This window comes from Euprymna scolopes, chromosome 5 (assembly GCF_053919585.1).
Source record: "Euprymna scolopes isolate OS-2025 chromosome 5, ASM5391958v1, whole genome shotgun sequence".
Taxonomy (NCBI): domain Eukaryota; kingdom Metazoa; phylum Mollusca; class Cephalopoda; order Sepiida; family Sepiolidae; genus Euprymna; species Euprymna scolopes.
In genome coordinates this window covers 60086420-60104906 of record NC_136486.1, presented here as the reverse complement: position 1 = coordinate 60104906, position 18487 = coordinate 60086420, and the positions used below count along the sequence as shown (strand labels likewise).

General features: G+C 31.6%; 2 pseudogenes; both read left to right on the top strand.

Annotated features, from left to right (window-relative positions):
- The first annotated feature begins 6659 nt into the window (after positions 1-6659).
- On the top strand, positions 6660-6793 carry LOC145277251 (U2 spliceosomal RNA; annotated as a pseudogene).
- Positions 6794-13639: 6846 nt separating this feature from the next.
- On the top strand, positions 13640-13773 carry LOC145277255 (U2 spliceosomal RNA; annotated as a pseudogene).
- The last annotated feature ends 4714 nt before the right edge of the window (positions 13774-18487 follow it).

The following is an 18487-nucleotide window of genomic DNA, read 5'->3' as shown; positions in this document are numbered from 1 at the left end:
AACGACCCTGGTGTGTAACTCTGTCCCGTGGGGAGGCATAGTAAATAGGTACAATTGTTCGCCATTAGTGGATGTTGACGTCACGTCACGTGACATGACTAAGCGTTTTTTTTTTTTAGTATGAATAACATTTTTTGTTTTAATTATAAAGTCTACACTTAATTTTATAGAAAATGATGTATATATAATAGAAAAAAAAAATTACTGGTTTTGTTGGATTCAAGTGGATCCCCCCCCCCTCCAGTTTAAGAGATAGCAGGTCACGTGGTAATATACAAAATGGCTAGCGTAAATATAAAGATCGGTTTTTTTATCGACGAATATTTTGAAAGCTGAATTTTTTTTTATTCCTGTACATTTTTTCCTGATATTTTTCGTTAAAACTCTTGTATAAATACTATTTTTAACCAGTTAAATACGTTGGAGACATTGTCATGGAGTTTAATAATCTCTAGAACAAAGCAGAAGAGAAATTACAAAAGTATCGGTAAAACAAAGTGTTTGTTTACATTTGTTCGCCATTACTGGATGTTGACGTCACGTCACGTGACATGACTAAGCGTTTTTGGATTATGTAATATTAACATTAAAATGACAGGTTTTTTTTGGGGCCCCCCCTAGGAGAGAAATGATCAGTTCACCCCCTTTTAATGGTCCGTTTGGTGTGGAATTTCGATATTTGTCATGCGGGTGATCAAGGTTCAATATGATACATAATTTGTCAACTTTGGTTGTGTCTGTCAAAAGTTTGAGCTGACGTCACGTCACGTGACACGTATTGAATAACGTTAAAATGACAGGTTTTTTTGGGGGCCCCCCTAGGAGAAAAACGATCAGTTGACCCCTTTCTACTGGTCCGTTTGACGTGAAATTTCGATATTTTTCATCCGGGTGATCAAGGTGCAATATGATACCAAATTTGTCAACTCTGGTTCCGTCTTTCAAAAGTTTTAGCGTTACAAACAAACATACATACATACATACATACATACATACATACACACCGATTTTTGCCTTTTATATATATAGACTAGCAGGGCTACCCGGCGTTGCTCGGGACCGTATAAACAATGAAAAAACAAAAGCAGATATTGAACATATGTTTGATTCTTAGGGGAGAGGAATCTTTCATCTCTATGTATTATTTGTTTTATCTACCCTAGGACTGATATTGTTCATGTTTTATCCCTAGCATAGGTAATTTACAGCATGTATATGAAATTGTTTTACCTTAGGGAGAAGAGAACAGGTAATATACAACATAATGTGTCTATATTACATCCCTGGCAACGCCTAGAAACCAGCTAGAACATGTATTTCAGTCAATCTTTATTATATCCTGGGCTATGCCGGGAAACCAGCTAATCTCTTTTTAGTGACTTGACCACTAAAATACCTCCCTAAGTGTGTCCTTTCTTTTGAACTTATTAGATATAGGTATCTAGAAATGTGTGTGAAATTTTGTTGAATGCATTGTTCACTATGATTTTCTTATTGTTCTACACAATATCAACTGTAGCGAAATAACACAGTAAACTTAGTGTAGTGTTAGAATAAAGAGCAAAGGAAAAAATTAGAATCATATTTTGTAATTGCAAATCTAAATTTGCTAGCATGTACCAGTATTTGCCAGGTTGTGGAAATTTGGAACTTATAACATATGTAGTGGCCTTTTCCTAGATACCTATTGCTAAAAATTATACTTTCATTTTGTTAGAAAAATCTCTCTTCAGATGCCCTGCATCATTCAAAATAAAAACAAATATTTTTATAATTGTTTCAGTATATTGCTACACAATGTGAAAGTTTTTAACGTTTGTAAAAAAAATCATGAATGTTCTTATATTGCAAAAAAGAAAATATCAGTGCACAGTATTGAAAGTGTTTGAGATTCAAAAGTCTGTAACATTTCTACTAACTTCATAAGATGTCATGTGAGAAACTGAATTGAATATCAAGACATTATCTGAAGCGTTTTTATTTTGGTGTAACATATGTGTTTACAGTGAACCTTAACTTTTAATAAACAGATTGGTATGCAATGACATAGGCTAAGAATCTTTAAAATATATATAAATTGGAAAAATGTGTGAACAAATGAAAAAAAAATGATCCGCTCCACTTGATGACATCAAGCACAGTAATATTTTAGTGAAGAAAATATGAAATTGATGTTCAGTGATTAGTTTGGATGAATGAGAAAATGTAATTGTTTGATGCATAAAAATAACTCAGTTGCTGTATTTGATATTAAGCAGCAAAATATAGTGATTTGAATATTTGGGAAAACATCAAACCAGATTATGTAAAAAGAAAAAAAAAAGATGAAATTAGAAAATATATATTTTATGTTTATGAGTTCTGCCAATCAAAATTTTGTGGCAGAAATTGGGTGATTACCATGCAATTTTATTTTGGTAAAATTCTTAAATTATTAGAATGTTTATTATAATTTCTAATTAGTGACTTGTTATAATCAAAATCCGCCCTAAAGAGTGTCCTTTCTTTTATTAGGTATCAGAGTAGGTATCAAGATTTCTACTTCTATACAAATGTGATATTTCAGATCTGTACATAAAAAATTTGTTGAATATATAGGTTGAGAATTGTTCTGTGTCGCTCTCTCTCACACACACACGCATTCTCACTTTTATAGATATAATAGATAGATTACTCTAGATATATTTCCATATGTCTGAATACCCTATATACAAATTTTCAAATCTGTAGATAAAAAAATTTGTTGAGTATATAGGTTGAAAATTGTTCTCTCTCTCTCTCTCACACACACATTCTCAATTTTAGAGATATAATAGATAGATTATGCTAGATATATTTCCATATGTGTGAATACCCTATATACAAATTTTCTAATTTGTAGATAAAAAATTTGTAGAGTGCATAGGTTGAGAATTGTTCTCTCTATCTCTCACACACACATTCTAACTTTTAAAGATATAATAGATTATGCTAGATATATTTCGATATTTCTGAATACCCTATATATAAAAATTTGTTGAATGTATAGGTTGAGAACTGTTCTCTCTCTCTCTCTCTCTCTCTCTCTCTCTCTCTCTCTCTCGCTCACACACACACACATTCTCACTTTTATAGATATAATAGAAAGATTATCCTAGATATATTTCTATTTGTATGAATACTCTATATACAAATTTTAAAATCTGTAGATAAAGAATTTGTTGAGTATATGGGTTGAGAATTGTTCTCTCTCTCTCTCTCTCTCACACACACACACACACATTCTCACTTTTATAGATATAATAGATTATGCTAGATATATTTCCATATGTCTGAATACCCTATATACAAATTTTCAAATCTGTAGATAAAAAATTTGTTGAGTATATAGGTTGAGAATTGTTCTCTCTCTCTCTATCACACACATTCTCACTTTTATAGATATAATAGACAGATTATGCCAGATATATTGAAATATGTCTGAATGCCCAATATACAAATTTTGAAATCTGTAGATAAAAAATTTGTTGTATACATAGGTTGACAATTGTCCTCTCTCTCACACACACACACATTCTCACTTTTATACATATAATAGATAGATTATGCTAGATATATTTCTATATGTCTGAACACCCTATATACAAATGTTCAAATCTGTGGATAAAAAATTTGTTGAATGTATAGGTTGAGAATTTTTATCTCTCTCTTTTTCTCTCTCTCTCTCTCGCTATCTCACACACACGCATTCTCACTTTTATAGATAAAATAGATAGATTATGCTAGATATATTTCCATATGTCTGAATACCCTATATACAAAGTTTCAAATCTGTAGATAAAAAATTTGTTGAATATATAGGTTTAGAATTGTTCTCTCTCTCTCTCTCACACACACATTCTAACTTTTGTAGTTATAATAGATAGATTATGCTAGATATATTTCCATATGTCTGAATACCCTATATACAAATTTTCTAAACTGTAGGTAAAAAATTTGTTGAGTATGTAGGTTAAGAATTGTTCTCTCTCTCTCTCACACACACACACACACACAAGTTCTCACTTTTATAGATATAATAGATAGATTATGCTAGATATATTTCTATATATCTGCCTACCCTATATACAAATTTCCAAATCTGTGCCCAAAAATGTGTGGAATATATAGGTTGAGAATTGTTCTCTCTCTCTCTCTCTCTCACACATATTCTCACTTTTATAGGTTATATAGGTTGAGAATTTTTTGCTCTTTCCATCACTCACATTCACACTTTTATAGATATAATACATAGATTATGCCAGATATATTTACATATGTCTGAATACCCAATATACACATTTTCAAATCTGTAGATAAAAAATTAGTTGAATATATAGGTTGAGAATTGTTCTCTCTCTCTCTCTTTCTCTCTCTCTCACACACACATTCTCACTTTTATAGATATAATAGATAGATTATGCTAGATATATTTCCATACGTCTGAATACCCTATATCCAAATTTTCTAATATGTAGATAAAAAATTTGTTGAATATATAGGGTGAGAATTTTCCTTCCTCTCTTTCTCTCTCTCTCTTTCTCACACACACACAAGCTGAAAATTGTTCTCTCTCTCTCTCTGACTCTCTCTCTCTCTCACACACACACACATGGTCATTTTATAGATATAATAGATAGGTTATGCTAGATATATTTCTATATGTCTGAATACCCTATATACAAATTTTTAAATCTGTAGATAAAAAATTTGTTGAGTATATAGGTTGAGAATTGTTCTTTCTCTCTCTCTCACACACACATTCTCACTTTTATAGATATAATATATTATGCTAGATATATTTCCAAATGTCTGAATACCCTATATACAAATTTTCAAATCTGTAAAGATAGAATTTGTTGAATATATAGGTTGAGAATTGTTCTCTCTCTCTCTCTTTCACACACATTCTCACTTTTATAGATATAATAGATAGATTATGCTAGATATATTTCCTTATGTCTGAATACCCTATATACAAATTATCAAATCTGTAGATACAAAATTTGTTGAGTATATAGGTTGAGAATTGTTCTCTCTCTCTCTCTCTCACTCACTCACTCACTCACTCACACACACACACACACACACATTCTACCTTTTATAGATATAATAGATTATGCTAGATATATTTCCATATGTCTGAATACCCTGTATACAAATTTTCAGATCTGTACATAAAAATTAGTTGAATATATAGGTTGAGAATTGTTCTCTCTCTCTCTCTTCTCTCTCTCTCTCTTTCACACACATTCTCACTTTTCTAGATATAATAGATAGATTATGCTAGATATATTTCCATATGTCTGAATACCCTATATACAAATTTTCTAATCGGTAGATAAAAAATTTGTTGAATATATAGGGTGAGAATTGTACTTACTCTCTCTCTCTCTCTCTCACACGCACACATTCTCACTTTTATGGATATAATAGATAGATTATGCTGGATATATTTCCATATGTCTGAATACCCTATATACAAATGGTCAAATCTGTAGATAACAAATTTATTGAATAGATAGGTTGAGAATTGTTCTCTCTCTCTCTCTCGCAACCTTACACACACAACCACACGCAAACATTCTGACTTTTATAGATATAATAGATCGATTATGCTAGATATATTTCCATATGTCTGAATACCCAATATACAAATTTTTAAATCTGTAGGTAAAAAATTTGTTGAATATATAGGTTGAGAATTGTTCTCTCTCTCTCACACACTCACATTCTCACTTTTATAGATATAATGTATAGATTATGCTAGATATATTTCTATATGTCTGAATACCCTATATACAAAGTTTAAAATCCGTAGATAAAAATACGTTGAGTATATAGGTTGAGAATTGTTCTCTCTCTCTCTTACGCACACACACACACACACACACACATTTTCACTTTTATAGATATAATAGATAGATTATGCTAGATATATTTCCATATGTCTGAATACGTTATATACAAATTTTCAAATCTGTAGATAAAAAATGTATTGAATATATAGGTTGAGAATTGTTGTCTCTCTCTCTCTCTCTCTCTCTCTCTCTCTGGCTACCTCACACACACACACATTTTCACTTTTATAGATATAATAGATAGATTATGCTAGATATATTTCCATATGTCTGAATACCCTATATACAAACTTTCAAATCTGTAGATAAAAAATTTGTTGAGTATATAGGTTGAGAATTGTTCTCTCTCTCTCACACGAAACTGTGCGCTCGGCTTCTTCCCCCCCTTCCCACCCCAAATGCTTGGGAAACTGTGCACTGTTTTTGTTGGTTTTCAAGCTGCCTCTTCCCCCCCCCCACACACACAGTTTAACAGTAGTAGGAGGTCAAGAGAAAGAGGGTGAGAGAGAGAGAAGAGTAAGTTGGTGAGAGAGAGAGAAAAGAGAAAGAGGGTGTTGATTTTATATTTTTATTATCGTCTAATATTTTGAAAGCTGAATTTCTAATAAAATGTGCATCTATAGGAGATAATGCCTGGGAATGTGTTCCCCCCCCCACAGTTTAACAGTGGTGTGACGTCAAGAGAAAGAGGGTGAGAGAGAGGGAAGAGTAAGTGGGTGAGAGAGAGAAAAAAAAGGAAGACGGTGTTGGTTTTGTGAAAAAAGTTGTTATTTACAATTGTTCGCATTCTTGGCCTTTTGGTCAAGATCAAAGTGTAGTATCTGTTCTTCAGATGCTGCACTTCTATTTCTTGTTCTCTTTCGGTGGAGGAGAAATCCTCCACGACTGAGACAATTTTTATTTTCGTACCTTTTCTCCACGTTAAAAAACGACCCTGGTGTCTAACTCTGTCCCGTGGGGAGGCATAGTAAATAGGTACAATTGTTCGCCATTAGTGGATGTTGACGTCACGTCACGTGACATGACTAAGCGTTTTTTTTTTTTAGTATGAATAACATTTTTTGTTATAATTATAAAGTCTACACTTAATTTTATAGAAAATGATGTATATATAATAGAAAAAAAAAATTACTGGTTTTGTTGGATTCAAGTGGATCCCCCCCCTCCAGTTTAAGAGATAGCAGGTCACGTGGTAATATACAAAATGGCTAGCGTAAATATAAAGATCGGTTTTTTTATCGACGAATATTTTGAAAGCTGAATTTTTTTTTATTCCTGTACATTTTTTCCTGATATTTTTCGTTAAAACTCTTGTATAAATACTATTTTTAACCAGTTAAATACGTTGGAGACATTGTCATGGAGTTTAATAATCTCTAGAACAAAGCAGAAGAGAAATTACAAAAGTATCGGTAAAACAAAGTGTTTGTTTACATTTGTTCGCCATTACTGGATGTTGACGTCACGTCACGTGACATGACTAAGCGTTTTTGGATTATGTAATATTAACATTAAAATGACAGGTTTTTTGGGGGGCCCCCCTAGGAGAGAAATGATCAGTTCACCCCCTTTTAATGGTCCGTTTGGTGTGGAATTTCGATATTTGTCATGCGGGTGATCAAGGTTCAATATGATACATAATTTGTCAACTTTGGTTGTGTCTGTCAAAAGTTTGAGCTGACGTCACGTCACGTGACACGTATTGAATAACGTTAAAATGACAGGTTTTTTGGGGGGCCCCCCTAGGAGAAAAACGATCAGTTGACCCCTTTCTACTGGTCCGTTTGACGTGAAATTTCGATATTTGTCATCCGGGTGATCAAGGTGCAATATGATACCAAATTTGTCAACTCTGGTTCCGTCTTTCAAAAGTTTTAGCGTTACAAACAAACATACATACATACATACATACATACATACACACCGATTTTTGCCTTTTATATATATAGACTAGCAGGGCTACCCGGCGTTGCTCGGGACCGTATAAACAATGAAAAAACAAAAGCAGATATTGAACATATGTTTGATTCTTAGGGGAGAGGAATCTTTCATCTCTATGTATTATTTGTTTTATCTACCCTAGGACTGATATTGTTCATGTTTTATCCCTAGCATAGGTAATTTACAGCATGTATATGAAATTGTTTTACCTTAGGGAGAAGAGAACAGGTAATATACAACATAATGTGTCTATATTACATCCCTGGCAACGCCTAGAAACCAGCTAGAACATGTATTTCAGTCAATCTTTATTATATCCTGGGCTATGCCGGGAAACCAGCTAATCTCTTTTTAGTGACTTGACCACTAAAATACCTCCCTAAGTGTGTCCTTTCTTTTGAACTTATTAGATATAGGTATCTAGAAATGTGTGTGAAATTTTGTTGAATGCATTGTTCACTATGATTTTCTTATTGTTCTACACAATATCAACTGTAGCGAAATAACACAGTAAACTTAGTGTAGTGTTAGAATAAAGAGCAAAGGAAAAAATTAGAATCATATTTTGTAATTGCAAATCTAAATTTGCTAGCATGTACCAGTATTTGCCAGGTTGTGGAAATTTGGAACTTATAACATATGTAGTGGCCTTTTCCTAGATACCTATTGCTAAAAATTATACTTTCATTTTGTTAGAAAAATCTCTCTTCAGATGCCCTGCATCATTCAAAATAAAAACAAATATTTTTATAATTGTTTCAGTATATTGCTACACAATGTGAAAGTTTTTAACGTTTGTAAAAAAAATCATGAATGTGCTTATATTGCAAAAAAGAAAATATCAGTGCACAGTATTGAAAGTGTTTGAGATTCAAAAGTCTGTAACATTTCTACTAACTTCATAAGATGTCATGTGAGAAACTGAATTGAATATCAAGACATTATCTGAAGCGTTTTTATTTTGGTGTAACATATGTGTTTACAGTGAACCTTAACTTTTAATAAACAGATTGGTATGCAATGACATAGGCTAAGAATCTTTAAAATATATATAAATTGGAAAAATGTGTGAACAAATGAAAAAAAAATGATCCGCTCCACTTGATGACATCAAGCACAGTAATATTTTAGTGAAGAAAATATGAAATTGATGTTCAGTGATTAGTTTGGATGAATGAGAAAATGTAATTGTTTGATGCATAAAAATAACTCAGTTGCTGTATTTGATATTAAGCAGCAAAATATAGTGATTTGAATATTTGGGAAAACATCAAACCAGATTATGTAAAAAGAAAAAAAAAAGATGAAATTAGAAAATATATATTTTATGTTTATGAGTTCTGCCAATCAAAATTTTGTGGCAGAAATTGGGTGATTACCATGCAATTTTATTTTGGTAAAATTCTTAAATTATTAGAATGTTTATTATAATTTCTAATTAGTGACTTGTTATAATCAAAATCCGCCCTAAAGAGTGTCCTTTCTTTTATTAGGTATCAGAGTAGGTATCAAGATTTCTACTTCTATACAAATGTGATATTTCAGATCTGTACATAAAAAATTTGTTGAATATATAGGTTGAGAATTGTTCTGTGTCGCTCTCTCTCACACACACACGCATTCTCACTTTTATAGATATAATAGATAGATTACTCTAGATATATTTCCATATGTCTGAATACCCTATATACAAATTTTCAAATCTGTAGATAAAAAAATTTGTTGAGTATATAGGTTGAAAATTGTTCTCTCTCTCTCACACACACATTCTCAATTTTAGAGATATAATAGATAGATTATGCTAGATATATTTCCATATGTCTGAATACCCTATATACAAATTTTCTAATCTGTAGATCAAATATTTGTTGAATATATAGGTTGAAAATTGTTCGTACTCTCTCTCTCTCTCTCTCTGGCTACCTCACACACACATTCTAACTTTTATAGATATAATAGATAGATTATGCTAGATATATTTCCATATGTGTGAATACCCTATATACAAATTTTCTAATTTGTAGATAAAAAATTTGTAGAGTGCATAGGTTGAGAATTGTTCTCTCTATCTCTCACACACACACATTCTAACTTTTAAAGATATAATAGATTATGCTAGATATATTTCGATATTTCTGAATACCCTATATATAAAAATTTGTTGAATGTATAGGTTGAGAACTGTTCTCTCTCTCTCTCTCTCTCTCTCGCTCACACACACACACATTCTCACTTTTATAGATATAATAGAAAGATTATCCTAGATATATTTCTATTTGTATGAATACTCTATATACAAATTTTAAAATCTGTAGATAAAGAATTTGTTGAGTATATGGGTTGAGAATTGTTCTCTCTCTCTCTCTCTCTCTCTCTCACACACACACACACATTCTCACTTTTATAGATATAATAGATTATGCTAGATATATTTCCATATGTCTGAATACCCTATATACAAATTTTCAAATCTGTAGATAAAAAATTTGTTGAGTATATAGGTTGAGAATTGTTCTCTCTCTCTCTATCACACACATTCTCACTTTTATAGATATAATAGACAGATTATGCCAGATATATTAAAATATGTCTGAATGCCCAATATACAAATTTTGAAATCTGTAGATAAAAAATTTGTTGTATACATAGGTTGAGAATTGTCCTCTCTCTCACACACACACACATTCTCACTTTTATACATATAATAGATAGATTATGCTAGATATATTTCTATATGTCTGAACACCCTATATACAAATGTTCAAATCTGTGGATAAAAAATTTGTTGAATGTATAGGTTGAGAATTTTTATCTCTCTCTTTTTCTCTCTCTCTCTCTCGCTATCTCACACACACGCATTCTCACTTTTATAGATAAAATAGATAGATTATGCTAGATATATTTCCATATGTCTGAATACCCTATATACAAAGTTTCAAATCTGTAGATAAAAAATTTGTTGAATATATAGGTTTAGAATTGTTCTCTCTCTCTCTCTCACACACACATTCTAACTTTTGTAGTTATAATAGATAGATTATGCTAGATATATTTCCATATGTCTGAATACCCTATATACAAATTTTCTAAACTGTAGGTAAAAAATTTGTTGAGTATGTAGGTTAAGAATTGTTCTCTCTCTCTCTCACACACACACACACACACAAGTTCTCACTTTTATAGATATAATAGATAGATTATGCTAGATATATTTCTATATGTCTGCCTACCCTATATACAAATTTCCAAATCTGTGCCCAAAAATGTGTGGAATATATAGGTTGAGAATTGTTCTCTCTCTCTCTCTCTCACACACATATTCTCACTTTTATAGGTTATATAGGTTGAGAATTTTTTGCTCTTTCCATCACTCACATTCACACTTTTATAGATATAATACATAGATTATGCCAGATATATTTACATATGTCTGAATACCCAATATACACATTTTCAAATCTGTAGATAAAAAATTAGTTGAATATATAGGTTGAGAATTGTTCTCTCTCTCTCTCTTTCTCTCTCTCTCACACACACATTCTCACTTTTATAGATATAATAGATAGATTATGCTAGATATATTTCCATACGTCTGAATACCCTATATCCAAATTTTCTAATATGTAGATAAAAAATTTGTTGAATATATAGGGTGAGAATTTTCCTTCCTCTCTTTCTCTCTCTCTCTTTCTCACACACACACAAGCTGAAAATTGTTCTCTCTCTCTCTCTGACTCTCTCTCTCTCTCACACACACACACATGGTCATTTTATAGATATAATAGATAGGTTATGCTAGATATATTTCTATATGTCTGAATACCCTATATACAAATTTTTAAATCTGTAGATAAAAAATTTGTTGAGTATATAGGTTGAGAATTGTTCTTTCTCTCTCTCTCACACACACATTCTCACTTTTATAGATATAATAGATTATGCTAGATATATTTCCAAATGTCTGAATACCCTATATACAAATTTTCAAATCTGTAAAGATAGAATTTGTTGAATATATAGGTTGAGAATTGTTCTCTCTCTCTCTCTTTCACACACATTCTCACTTTTATAGATATAATAGATAGATTATGCTAGATATATTTCCTTATGTCTGAATACCCTATATACAAATTATCAAATCTGTAGATACAAAATTTGTTGAGTATATAGGTTGAGAATTGTTCTCTCTCTCTCTCACTCACTCACTCACTCACACACACACACACACACATTCTACCTTTTATAGATATAATAGATTATGCTAGATATATTTCCATATGTCTGAATACCCTGTATACAAATTTTCAGATCTGTACATAAAAATTAGTTGAATATATAGGTTGAGAATTGTTCTCTCTCTCTCTTCTCTCTCTCTCTTTCACACACATTCTCACTTTTCTAGATATAATAGATAGATTATGCTAGATATATTTCCATATGTCTGAATACCCTATATACAAATTTTCTAATCGGTAGATAAAAAATTTGTTGAATATATAGGGTGAGAATTGTACTTACTCTCTCTCTCTCTCTCTCACGCACACATTCTCACTTTTATGGATATAATAGATAGATTATGCTGGATATATTTCCATATGTCTGAATACCCTATATACAAATGGTCAAATCTGTAGATAACAAATTTATTGAATAGATAGGTTGAGAATTGTTCTCTCTCTCTCTCTCGCAACCTTACACACACAACCACACGCAAACATTCTGACTTTTATAGATATAATAGATCGATTATGCTAGATATATTTCCATATGTCTGAATACCCAATATACAAATTTTCAAATTTGTAGGTATAAAATTTGTTGAATATATAGGTTGAGAATTGTTCTCTCTCTCTCACACACTCACATTCTCACTTTTATAGATATAATGTATAGATTATGCTAGATATATTTCTATATGTCTGAATACCCTATATACAAAGTTTAAAATCCGTAGATAAAAATACGTTGAGTATATAGGTTGAGAATTGTTCTCTCTCTCTCTCTTACGCACACACACACACACACACACACACACACACACACACATTTTCACTTTTATAGATATAATAGATAGATTATGCTAGATATATTTCCATATGTCTGAATACCCTATATACAAATTTTCAAATCTGTAGATAAAAAATGTATTGAATATATAGGTTGAGAATTGTTGTCTCTCTCTCTCTCTCTCTCTCTCTCTCTCTCTCTCTCTCTCTCTCTCTCTCTCTCTCTGGCTACCTCACACACACACACATTTTCACTTTTATAGATATAATAGATAGATTATGCTAGATATATTTCCATGTCTGAATACCCTATATACAAACTTTCAAATCTGTAGATAAAAAATATAGGTTGAGAATTGTTCTCTCTCTCTCACACGAAACTGTGCGCTCGGCTTCTTCCCCCCCTTCCCACCCCAAATGCTTGGGAAACTGTGCACTGTTTTTGTTGGTTTTCAAGCTGCCTCTTCCCCCCCCCACACACACACACAGTTTAACAGTAGTAGGAGGTCAAGAGAAAGAGGGTGAGAGAGAGAGAAGAGTAAGTTGGTGAGAGAGAGAGAAAAGAGAAAGAGGGTGTTGGTTTTATATTTTTATTATCGTCTAATATTTTGAAAGCTGAATTTCTAATAAAATGTGCATCTATAGGAGATAATGCCTGGGAATGTGTTCCCCCCCCCACAGTTTAACAGTGGTGTGACGTCAAGAGAAAGAGGGTGAGAGAGAGGGAAGAGTAAGTGGGTGAGAGAGAGAAAGAGAGAGAAAAAAAAAGAAAGACGGTGTTGGTTTTGTGAAAAAAGTTGTTATTTACAATTGTTCGCATTCTTGGCCTTTTGGTCAAGATCAAAGTGTAGTATCTGTTCTTCAGATGCTGCACTTCTATTTCTTGTTCTCTTTCGGTGGAGGAGAAATCCTCCACGACTGAGACAATTTTTATTTTTGTACCTTTTCTCCACGTTAAAAAACGACCCTGGTGTCTAACTCTGTCCCGTGGGGAGGCATAGTAAATAGGTACAATTGTTCGCCATTAGTGGATGTTGACGTCACGTCACGTGACATGACTAAGCGTTTTTTTTTTTTAGTATGAATAACATTTTTTGTTTTAATTATAAAGTCTACACTTAATTTTATAGAAAATGATGTATATATAATAGAAAAAAAAAATTACTGGTTTTGTTGGATTCAAGTGGATCCCCCCCCCTCCAGTTTAAGAGATAGCAGGTCACGTGGTAATATACAAAATGGCTAGCGTAAATATAAAGATCGGTTTATTTATCGACGAATATTTTGAAAGCTGAATTTTTTTTTATTCCTGTACATTTTTTCCTGATATTTTTCGTTAAAACTCTTGTATAAATACTATTTTTAACCAGTTAAATACGTTGGAGACATTGTCATGGAGTTTAATAATCTCTAGAACAAAGCAGAAGAGAAATTACAAAAGTATCGGTAAAACAAAGTGTTTGTTTACATTTGTTCGCCATTACTGGATGTTGACGTCACGTCACGTGACATGACTAAGCGTTTTTGGATTATGTAATATTAACATTAAAATGACAGGTTTTTTTGGGGGCCCCCCTAGGAGAGAAATGATCAGTTCACCCCCTTTTAATGGTCCGTTTGGTGTGGAATTTCGATATTTGTCATGCGGGTGATCAAGGTTCAATATGATACATAATTTGTCAACTTTGGTTGTGTCTGTCAAAAGTTTGAGCTGACGTCACGTCACGTGACACGTATTGAATAACGTTAAAATGACAGGTTTTTTGGGGGGCCCCCCTAGGAGAAAAACGATCAGTTGACCCCTTTCTACTGGTCCGTTTGACGTGAAATTTCGATATTTGTCATCCGGGTGATCAAGGTGCAATATGATACCAAATTTGTCAACTCTGGTTCCGTCTTTCAAAAGTTTTAGCGTTACAAACAAACATACATACATACATACATACATACACACCGATTTTTGCCTTTTATATATATAGACTAGCAGGGCTACCCGGCGTTGCTCGGGACCGTATAAACAATGAAAAAACAAAAGCAGATATTGAACATATGTTTGATTCTTAGGGGAGAGGAATCTTTCATCTCTATGTATTATTTGTTTTATCTACCCTAGGACTGATATTGTTCATGTTTTATCCCTAGCATAGGTAATTTACAGCATGTATATGAAATTGTTTTACCTTAGGGAGAAGAGAACAGGTAATATACAACATAATGTGTCTATATTACATCCCTGGCAACGCCTAGAAACCAGCTAGAACATGTATTTCAGTCAATCTTTATTATATCCTGGGCTATGCCGGGAAACCAGCTAATCTCTTTTTAGTGACTTGACCACCAAAATACCTCCCTAAGTGTGTCCTTTCTTTTGAACTTATTAGATATAGGTATCTAGAAATGTGTGTGAAATTTTGTTGAATGCATTGTTCACTATGATTTTCTTATTGTTCTACACAATATCAACTGTAGCGAAATAACACAGTAAACTTAGTGTAGTGTTAGAATAAAGAGCAAAGGAAAAAATTAGAATCATATTTTGTAATTGCAAATCTAAATTTGCTAGCATGTACCAGTATTTGCCAGGTTGTGGAAATTTGGAACTTATAACATATGTAGTGGCCTTTTCCTAGATACCTATTGCTAAAAATTATACTTTCATTTTGTTAGAAAAATCTCTCTTCAGATGCCCTGCATCATTCAAAATAAAAACAAATATTTTTATAATTGTTTCAGTATATTGCTACACAATGTGAAAGTTTTTAACGTTTGTAAAAAAAATCATGAATGTGCTTATATTGCAAAAAAGAAAATATCAGTGCACAGTATTGAAAGTGTTTGAGATTCAAAAGTCTGTAACATTTCTACTAACTTCATAAGATGTCATGTGAGAAACTGAATTGAATATCAAGACATTATCTGAAGCGTTTTTATTTTGGTGTAACATATGTGTTTACAGTGAACCTTAACTTTTAATAAACAGATTGGTATGCAATGACATAGGCTAAGAATCTTTAAAATATATATAAATTGGAAAAATGTGTGAACAAATGAAAAAAAAATGATCCGCTCCACTTGATGACATCAAGCACAGTAATATTTTAGTGAAGAAAATATGAAATTGATGTTCAGTGATTAGTTTGGATGAATGAGAAAATGTAATTGTTTGATGCATAAAAATAACTCAGTTGCTGTATTTGATATTAAGCAGCAAAATATAGTGATTTGAATATTTGGGAAAACATCAAACCAGATTATGTAAAAAGAAAAAAAGAAAAGATGAAATTAGAAAATATATATTTTATGTTTATGAGTTCTGCCAATCAAAATTTTGTGGCAGAAATTGGGTGATTACCATGCAATTTTATTTTGGTAAAATTCTTAAATTATTAGAATGTTTATTATAATTTCTAATTAGTGACTTGTTATAATCAAAATCCGCCCTAAAGAGTGTCCTTTCTTTTATTAGGTATCAGAGTAGGTATCAAGATTTCTACTTCTATACAAATGTGATATTTCAGATCTGTACATAAAAAATTTGTTGAATATATAGGTTGAGAATTGTTCTGTGTCGCTCTCTCTCACACACACACGCATTCTCACTTTTATAGATATAATAGATAGATTACTCTAGATATATTTCCATATGTCTGAATACCCTATATACAAATTTTCAAATCTGTAGATAAAAAAATTTGTTGAGTATATAGGTTGAAAATTGTTCTCTCTCTCTCTCTCACACACACATTCTCAATTTTAGAGATATAATAGATAGATTATGCTAGATATATTTCCATATGTCTGAATACCCTATATACAAATTTTCTAATCTGTAGATCAAATATTTGTTGAATATATAGGTTGAAAATTGTTCTTACTCTCTCTCTCTCTCTCTCTCTCTCTCTCTGGCTACCTCACACGCACATTCTAACTTTTATAGATATAATAGATAGATTATGCTAGATATATTTCCATATGTGTGAATACCCTATATACAAATTTTCTAATTTGTAGATAAAAAATTTGTAGAGTGCATAGGTTGAGAATTGTTCTCTCTATCTCTCACACACACACATTCTAACTTTTAAAGATATAATAGATTATGCTAGATATATTTCGATATTTCTGAATACCCTATATATAAAAATTTGTTGAATGTATAGGTTGAGAACTGTTCTCTCTCTCTCTCTCTCTCTCTCGCTCACACACACACACATTCTCACTTTTATAGATATAATAGAAAGATTATCCTAGATATATTTCTATTTGTATGAATACTCTATATACAAATTTAAAAATCTGTAGATAAAGAATTTGTTGAGTATATGGGTTGAGAATTGTTCTCTCTCTCTCTCTCTCTCTCTCTCTCACACACACACACACACATTCTCACTTTTATAGATATAATAGATTATGCTAGATATATTTCCATATGTCTGAATACCCTATATACAAATTTTCAAATCTGTAGATAAAAAATTTGTTGAGTATATAGGTTGAGAATTGTTCTCTCTCTCTCTATCACACACATTCTCACTTTTATAGATATAATAGACAGATTATGCCAGATATATTGAAATATGTCTGAATGCCCAATATACAAATTTTGAAATCTGTAGATAAAAAATTTGTTGTATACATAGGTTGAGAATTGTCCTCTCTCTCACACACACACACATTCTCACTTTTATACATATAATAGATAGATTATGCTAGATATATTTCTATATGTCTGAACACCCTATATACAAATGTTCAAATCTGTGGATAAAAAATTTGTTGAATGTATAGGTTGAGAATTTTTATCTCTCTCTTTTTCTCTCTCTCTCTCTCGCTATCTCACACACACGCATTCTCACTTTTATAGATAAAATAGATAGATTGTTGAATATATAGGTTTAGAATTGTTCTCTCTCTCTCTCTCACACACACATTCTAACTTTTGTAGTTATAATAGATAGATTATGCTAGATATATTTCCATATGTCTGAATACCCTATATACAAATTTTCTAAACTGTAGGTAAAAAATTTGTTGAGTATGTAGGTTTGCTAGATATATTTCCATATGTCTGAATACCCTATATACAAATTTTCTAAACTGTAGGTAAAAAATTTGTTGAGTATGTAGGTTAAGAATTGTTCTCTCTCTCTCTCACACACACACACACACAAGTTCTCACTTTTATAGATATAATAGATAGATTATGCTAGATATATTTCTATATGTCTGCCTACCCTATATACAAATTTCCAAATCTGTGCCCAAAAATGTGTGGAATATATAGGTTGAGAATTGTTCTCTCTCTCTCTCTCTCTCACACATATTCTCACTTTTATAGGTTATATAGGTTGAGAATTTTTTGCTCTTTCCATCACTCACATTCACACTTTTATAGATATAATACATAGATTATGCCAGATATATTTACATATGTCTGAATACCCAATATACACATTTTCAAATCTGTAGATAAAAAATTAGTTGAATATATGGGTTGAGAATTGTTCTCTCTCTCTCTCTTTCTCTCTCTCTCACACACACATTCTCACTTTTATAGATATAATAGATAGATTATGCTAGATATATTTCCATACGTCTGAATACCCTATATCCAAATTTTCTAATATGTAGATAAAAAATTTGTTGAATATATAGGGTGAG